Raw genomic sequence first — 8,427 nt, forward strand, 5'->3', positions numbered from 1 at the left:
TCAACAACAATCCCAAATAAAACATTACAAGTCAAATCCTTTAATTAACCCAAACTAATTACCCAACAACTAATCAAAATGTGATTTAATTATGTAAACTTGGCATGTTAGGGATTAATCAAACCCTAGTGAAAATACTACTCAATAATCATTACTAATCTAACACAAAACACATAAATAACTAATCTAAACATGGTATTAAACAAAGTAAAGTGATAAAGAGTGAAACTTTAACTAATCAAATGACTAGAAATAAATAAATTAAGACTAAGCATACAAGAATAATAAAGACTAAAACTTTAATTAATTAAAATGACTAAGCTAATTAAAAACATAACAATAAGTAAATAACAATAAGAAAAAGGAAGGAGAGAAAATAATACCCAACTTAGATTAAAATGGAATGAGATGAGAAATTCTTCATATAAATATTGTAATTTGAGAAGATAAACTAAATCTAAACTAGAAATAATTAAAGAGGAACAATTTTATTGATGTTTGAATGAACTAAAACCCTAAGCTATCTACTCTACTCTTTCTCTCCTGTTTTCCGTCTATCTGCCTTGCCAAACTCCCAGTGAAGCTGCCCCCCCAACCAAAGACACAAAAATGAAGCTGCTTTGTTACGCACCCCCTTGTGCTCTCCGCTTTTTCCTTTTTCTCGGGCTCAATGATTGGTGGACTGGTGGTATTCTTTTTGATTGGGCCAAGGAGCAAGAAATGTTGAGTTATTGCCCAATCACATGGAGCCTTCAAACAAAAATCAAGTTGGGAATAAGGGGACATAGCTCATGGGCTAGTCACGTGAATTCCACCTATTAAATTTAGACTTTGATCCGTCTACTTTATTTCGGTTTCCGCTCCATTTGGTACCTATAAAACAAAACGACAAAAGCAGTACCACAAATTCCGACATAATATATAAAATAACACATTATCATGTAAACTAGTTAATATGATACTAAGTCCTAAAATAAGTACATAATGCTAAATCATGTTATTAATTTGAACAAATACGAGATAAAATATGGGTTAAAAACAAGTAAAATAACGTGTTATCATCGGGGATGTAGCAAATTACCCCCATAACTTATATACTATGTGCAAATCAACCTCCTAAGATTCACTTGTAGCAAATTAGCCCACAAGTTTTCAAAAATGTGCAATTAAGCACAAATCAAGTTTTCTACCATTTTTTTTAAACTAGTGAAGTACCACTAAAACCTATTATTTTCCAATTATAAAAACCATGTAAAATATATGTAATAAAAATGAAATACAATATTTACATATTCAACGAAAAATGTGAACCAAATTTAATATAAGAGAAAAATTTAGTCAAATATATTTTCATAGTAATTTCACTAAAAATTCTCATATTATGAATATTTTTTCACCAAAATGAATGAAAAAAATATTTGAACATGCATTTTAATAGGTAGGAATTTTAGAATTAATAGTTGATCAATAATTTTGATTTTCAATAATAGTAAACTATTTAATTTAGTATATTCATTCTTAAAAATAAGATATGTACTTAATTGCACATTGAGAGAAACTTATGGAGCCGATTTGTTACATTTATAACTTAAGGGAGTTAATTACACATAGTATCAAACTTATGAGAGTAATTTGCTATATTTCCCCTTTTTCATTAACTTTCATTCTACACTCAAACTTGAGAGAGACGGTCTCTCACTAAGTTATTGAGAGACCAATCTTTCGTACCCTTTTATTTGTATTTCGCACCCCTTTTATTATTGATCGTGATATAATAATTTCGTACCTATTTACATAATAAATGTACCCATTTTATCATTAATCATGATTTGTACCTATTTTATTACTTTTAATACCACTTTTTTTTTTTTTAAATTGTACAATAATCTCTCAATAAAACTTATTAAAAGACCATCTATCAGGAGACCTACTCTTCCTTCTAATACCTTCTTACCAAAAATCTAAGCAAAAACATCATCCAAACGTTTAAAAAAAGTTGGGACTAGATGAACAAAGTATGGGGCAGATACGAGAAAGATAAAAGAGTACCCTATATTCCATTGGCCGCCATCTGCTTTTACTACGGTCAATTTGCCACCGCCAGCTTTGACACCACGATCCTGAAATTCTCAAACGTTTTGATGATTATGATTTGATGCTTAACATGTCATGTAGTCTAAAATTCTCAAACGAACCCTAAAACACAAATTAAGGATGCTCAAATGTACTCCTTATGAATAATGGAGTATCCATGGATAAAAATCTTACAAATGGTATGGGGTCGATTGACTGCAAAAAAATCAAGGAAACCCAAAACGAGTGAAATTAGTCTTTTTACCATTTCTTATTTAAAACCGTCTTAACTCTTAACATAAGATGGCTCTCACCCTTGATTGAAATAGTGTTTAAAATAAAAGGAAGGTGAGAGGTCTTAAGTTTAGACGATCTCAAGCAAAACGTAGTCGTTTTGTAAAAAAAAATCAGGACATTGAGAACAAGGTATTACAAGTTGCTTACCCCAAGTTCTACTGGAATATACTCGTCTGCCATTGCAGCAAATTGACTATTGATTGGTATTATGATTTTGCGTATAGGTCTTAATTAAGTTTATACAGATGTTATTACTATATCAAAGCGATGTTTGTTTGAGATTAGTATATCGAAGTATTTAACATTGTAGATTACGTTGTAAGAGCGCGTTATTTGAAGAACTCCTATTGATGTTGGAGATGTCAATAATGCCATTGAGAGCGCGTTCTTTGAATAAGCCTTCTTTGAATAACTCCTATATATTGATGTTGGAGATGTCAATAATGCCATGGAGAGCTCGTTCTTTGAATAATTCCTATTGATGTTGGAGATGTCACGCGTCCTTTGAATAACTCCTATTGATGTTGGAGATGTCAATAATGTCATGGAGAGTGCGTCCTTTGAATAACTCCTATTGATGTTGGAGATGTCAATAATGTCATGGAGAGCGCGTTCTTTGAATAATTCCTATTGATATTGAAGATGTCAATAATGTCGTGGAGAGCAAGTTCTTTGAATAACTCTTGCTGAAATATCTCTGGAATGCCACCAAATTTAGAAACCATTCAGAAAATGGTAGAAACTATTGAGGATTGGGCGATCAGAGTCAAATCCGCTGGAAGCGAAGTAGATGCAGCAAACAAAAATAGGTGCATATACAGGGTTCCTGTTTGGTTGAAAGAACCTGTATCCGATGGTAACGACGATCAAACGCCATACGTACCTGAGATCATCTCTTTTGGGCCATACCATAGGGGGGAAGAACAGCTCGCTGAGATGGAGGAGCACAAGTTTCGTTGTCTCAATAAAATGTTGGAACGCTGTAAGGTAGATGTTCAAAATTACATTACAGAAATGAAGAAACTTGAAAATGTTGCACGCGCCTGCTATCAGGGGCCGCTGAAGATGAATAAGCACACGAGGCGTTGTCAAAAAAATGACAAAGACTTCCCTTCAGAAAAAAAAGAAAATGACAACGACCGTGGAAAAAAGAAGAAAGCCGAAGATGACCCAGACGCCTGTCATAAGGAGGAAAGCGATAATTTTGTAAAAATGCTAATTCTTGATGGGTGTTTCATGTTGGAGTTTCTGAGGGTAAACAAGTTGACATTGTTTGGAAGTGGTTACAAGCATAATGATCCGGTCTTCTCCAATCATACCATAATGCAAGTGATTGCAAGGGACATGATCAAGCTTGAGAACCAACTCCCACTTATTGTCCTCAAAAAGCTCTTAGAGATGCAACCTACTGATGTCAGTAACCCGGATCTACATAATAATGGCTATATCGTGGAGCTAGTGTTGAGTGCGCTGGCTCCTACTACATGGGTCAACAATGAGACCTTCAATGAAGCCCAACTTACGGCAATGAGGGAAGAAATAGTTCTTTCTAATACTCGCAAAGAGATGTTTCATTGTTTGGATATCTTCCGATCAAGCCTCCTGTACCAACCAGGGCAACCACAATCTAGTCCAGAGACCCGAATACAAGACTTAAATCCACCACAACCGGGTTTTCTCCCATTAAGCCCTAGTGACCTAGAGGCGGCTGGGGAGCCAATTGGAGGTGGCCGTTCAACTTCTGCCTCCGCCTCTACCTCTATCTCTACCTCTCGCCCTAATGAACTAGAGGCAGTTGGGCATCTAATTGGAGATGGCCCTTCAACTCCTGCCTCTCGCCTTGATAAACTAGAGGCGGCTGAGCATCCAATTGGAGATGGCCCTTCAACTCCTGCTTCCGCCTCCGCCTATGCCTCTACCTCTCGCTCTGCAAAAAATAGGTAGGTAGTTACCAGCTGTATCACTACTTAGCTTTCTTTTTTATTTCATTTTTATTCATATTATTATTATTGTCGCTGAATGGCATACCGAGTATTTTTCTTTTATATTTGACGAAAAATGATTTCTTTTGGATTTGTTAATGCAATATTTCAATGAAATAAAATAAACTCCCCTAAAAAAGGAAATAAAATAAACAGTCGTTAAATTTGTCTTATGTTTTACACTACTGCAAAAAAAAAAAAAAAGGTTAAACAACATTGAAAACTAGTCTAAGAAACCAACATATTTACAAAGTAAAATGATTTGTTTTGTCTCCTTGGATAATTTTCGTTTCACAATGACATTTTATTAATGCTTCATTGCCTGAATATATTCATGTGCAGGTGCAGCCTCGTTAACAAACCAGGGAATTCAGCATCTACATCAGAGCCTCGTAAGCCAGGGAAGAGTAGGGCAATTCCGGGAGGAGTCGGTAGTTGGTTACTGCCGTGCTTCATAGTTGGATATACGAGCACCGCTCCAGTTGAAGATGGCTCTACCCCACTTCCCTCTCGGCCAACACCAAATAGGTAAGGGTAATAGGTTACAATTATATAGAATTGTTAAAAGTAAGTAAGTTTATTATTATGTTGTGAACAACAGGCCAACGATGACAGGCTTCAGCCAAGTAATTAACAATGTAACGAATCGTATACGGTGGCCTCAACAATCTTATGAAAAGATCAGGACCGAGTCAGAGCAGATGGTGTACTGCGTGGAAGACCTGAATGAGGCCGGCGTAAAGTTCAAGGCGCGCACCGGAAAACAGCCGTATGTGTTCTGGGATTTAGACTTTAACAATGGACGGCTAAAGATCCCCCGCATCAAAATCGACGATGCAACAAAGACTGTGTTTCTGAACTTGATTGCGTATGAACAATGCCACCTCAGTGACTTTAAGGAGATGAAAATCACAGACTATGTGGCCTTCATGGACAATTTGGTCAATTCGGCTGCTGACGTGCGCCACCTCCACCAAGCAGGAATCATTGTCCATCGACTAGGAAGCGATGCTGAGGTTGCGGACATGTTCAACCGTCTTGTAAAGAAGGCCGTTATTGATAGGAAAGCAGGAAACCTGTCAACAATATACCGGGAATTGAACCTGTACTGCACCCACAAGAGACACAGATATAGTGCAAATTTGCACCAAGATTATATGAAGAATCCTTGCGTTATTATCTCCGTCATTTGCGCGGGCATCTTGTTCCTACTAACTATTGCACAAACAGTTATTGCCGCAGTGGCCTTGCCATAGGAACGAACAACTTGTAATGAATCGACTTCTATAAAGCTGTTTTTCTCTTTGTTTGCTCCCGGAATTTTTGCCAATGTAAAGACTGATTTATCACTTCAATAAACGAGACCGATCAGTATTGTTTATGATCAAAAGTAATGAGACATTGATTATGGACTTAAAATTCATATGCTCCCGGAATGATAAGAAGGTGTATCATAAATTGAACCATCAATTAACGACAAAGCTTAATTAAAAGAGGCTAATCTGGAAGAAAATATTACACTGACAAAATACGGATATACGTCTGCAAACTCGTTCAACTTCTGATACACGTCTCGGAACCATGTTCCGTTGCACATTATTAAACAAAACTTACCATAAAACTTTTTATGATAAGAAATTGCGCCTAAAAAAATATGTTATTGGGAAAAAAATTATAAAATAACATCATTAATTTCTCGAAAAAAGAAAAACTTTGATTAAAATATTCATTCCGTCACTTTTTACGATTTTAATTTTATTTCTTTAATTAAAATACAATGATAAGAAATATGAAAAATAATTGAATTGTCGATTTAAAATGCATAAAATAAAAATTATAAAAGCACTCATGACGTGTCATGACTTACGACCTTGCTCGGGGGTCAGTTTGGATTTTAAATCCCGTTTTAGAGATGAGCACCAAGATGCGAAACGATGTTGCAATCTGTCGACTTTGCCATCGGGTTTGATAACAAAACGCTGAACAATGAGCCCTTTCCGATTATTGCATAGGCCGATATGAGAGACGCTAAAGCGAAGACTAGCGTTTCCCTGAGGCATGACCCATTTGAAGGTTTTGGTTTTCAGTTCAAAGGAGCCGATCATGATCCTATCATCATATTTAATGGCTTCAATGGCTCGATGTGAGCCAGGGACCTCAAGCGAGACCTCAAACTTCCCTTGCCATCCCGAAGCGTCATCACTAGTAAGCTCCAACTCAAACACACCCTTGTACTTACGTCCAGGGGGCAAGCTTAATTTTGAGAGCTCTCCTTTGACACTAAAATCGCTCTCTATTGAATCCGCTTGGATGTATTTCATATTGTTTTCCCTGCATAGTGGTCAGGATTTCGATTACTGTTGTATACAAGAATTAAGAAAAATTACTCAAGACGACGTATATTATTATTAAGTTAATTACTCTAATAGATAAATAATGTAAGTAAAGTTTTAGAGAACTCACCCATCTTTCTTAGACCATTTATTGTTCCCATTACCAGTTACAGTCATCGCCCCTCCATACACCGTGAAGTTAATATCCTGCAGTAAGAATGTAAATACTCCATATTAGCTATATTGACAATGATAAAATTAATCAAATTAACAAGTTAATTAAATAAAACATTCACAAAATCTCATTGAAGACGGGCGATATCCGTCACAAGCTTGTGACGGATACCATTTCTTCTCACAAAATACCCATGAGAGGTGAGTGGGGAAGCACATGGGGGTGTCCCACCTTGTCCCCTCTCCCTTTTTGGGAGAGGTCTTCAGCTTGTGACGGGATTAGCCCGTCACAAGCAAAACGTTACATTTAAACTATGTTTAGTTTGTGTAAAATGAACCCTAGGAAACTTTGAAACTCGATGTATAATCCTATTTCTAATCAAAGTGTGATTATGAGGCGGTTTGGAAACTACTTTGTAATTAAGAGGCGGTATTAGAAGTGGTTATTACATGCATGGAAGATTTGATAACTCTTGAAGATCGGGCCATGCCTAGGAAACGAAATTAAAGTAACCAAGATTATGGGAGTTTAGTTTAATTTTGTGTAAAAGTGAAAAATAAAGATATAATTTACAAGTGAATTATAGCAAAGGCAAAGGCAAAGATCGTGCGGCTTTATTTATAGAACTATTGGGGTGTTTTATGTAAAGAAGAATAGTCACCACTCATCATACCTTAAACGATGCAATTACGGAGAAAGCCGAGGACGATTTTTTACGCCCATCATTCATCATTCATCATTCATCGTACATTCAATATGGGTGTGTTTGAGTTTAAGGTATGATGAGTAGTGACTATTCAACACGGTCTTGTGACATGTCTTACTATTCGTCTGGAAGAGGAATAATATGGCAATATGCACATCCATATGCACATCATACATGGTCCATAGAACTAGTATAGTAACCTTCCTTTTTGTTTGGTTCATTCTTACTCTGTATTTCTTTTTGTAATAAGATTAATAACGCACTATTATATTCAGGTTTTTGGGTTTTGTTTTGAAAATTATGAATTTTAATATGAAATTTTTGTTTTCGTTCAATTAAATAATAAGTTTAAAAGTTACAATATAAAACTTCAAAACTTTTACAAATAAGTTCATGTGTTTTTCCAACATATGCGCAGTAGCCATAGCTTAATTAAGAAATCAAAATAGGAAAGAAATCGATGTGTTTCTTGAAAACCACAAATAGGATTATACATCCAGTTGTACCATAAGCATGGTACAACCAAGTATAAGAATCCAAGCTTACGTGTATTCTTTCTGAGCTAATTTAAATTTCATGTTTTTAATGTGTAAATGAATGAACTCAATACTTCTAATAAAGCTCATATTCTTTAATATAAAGCTCGGATACTTTGACACAAAGCTCAGGTTCTACACCGTACAACATATACAACTGGTTGTATAGTCCATGAATTGCTTGAAAACAAAAGTAAAAGTGATGAGATATTGCAATTTGCCATAAAATTATCATTTACTCCGTAATACTTTTCTATAATCTTTAAATGCTCAAAAAAAAAAAAAAAAAAAAAAAAAAAAAAAAAAAACTCAATTACTAGAAAGT

Source organism: Silene latifolia, chromosome 6 (genome assembly GCF_048544455.1).
Source record: "Silene latifolia isolate original U9 population chromosome 6, ASM4854445v1, whole genome shotgun sequence".
NCBI lineage: Eukaryota > Viridiplantae > Streptophyta > Magnoliopsida > Caryophyllales > Caryophyllaceae > Silene > Silene latifolia.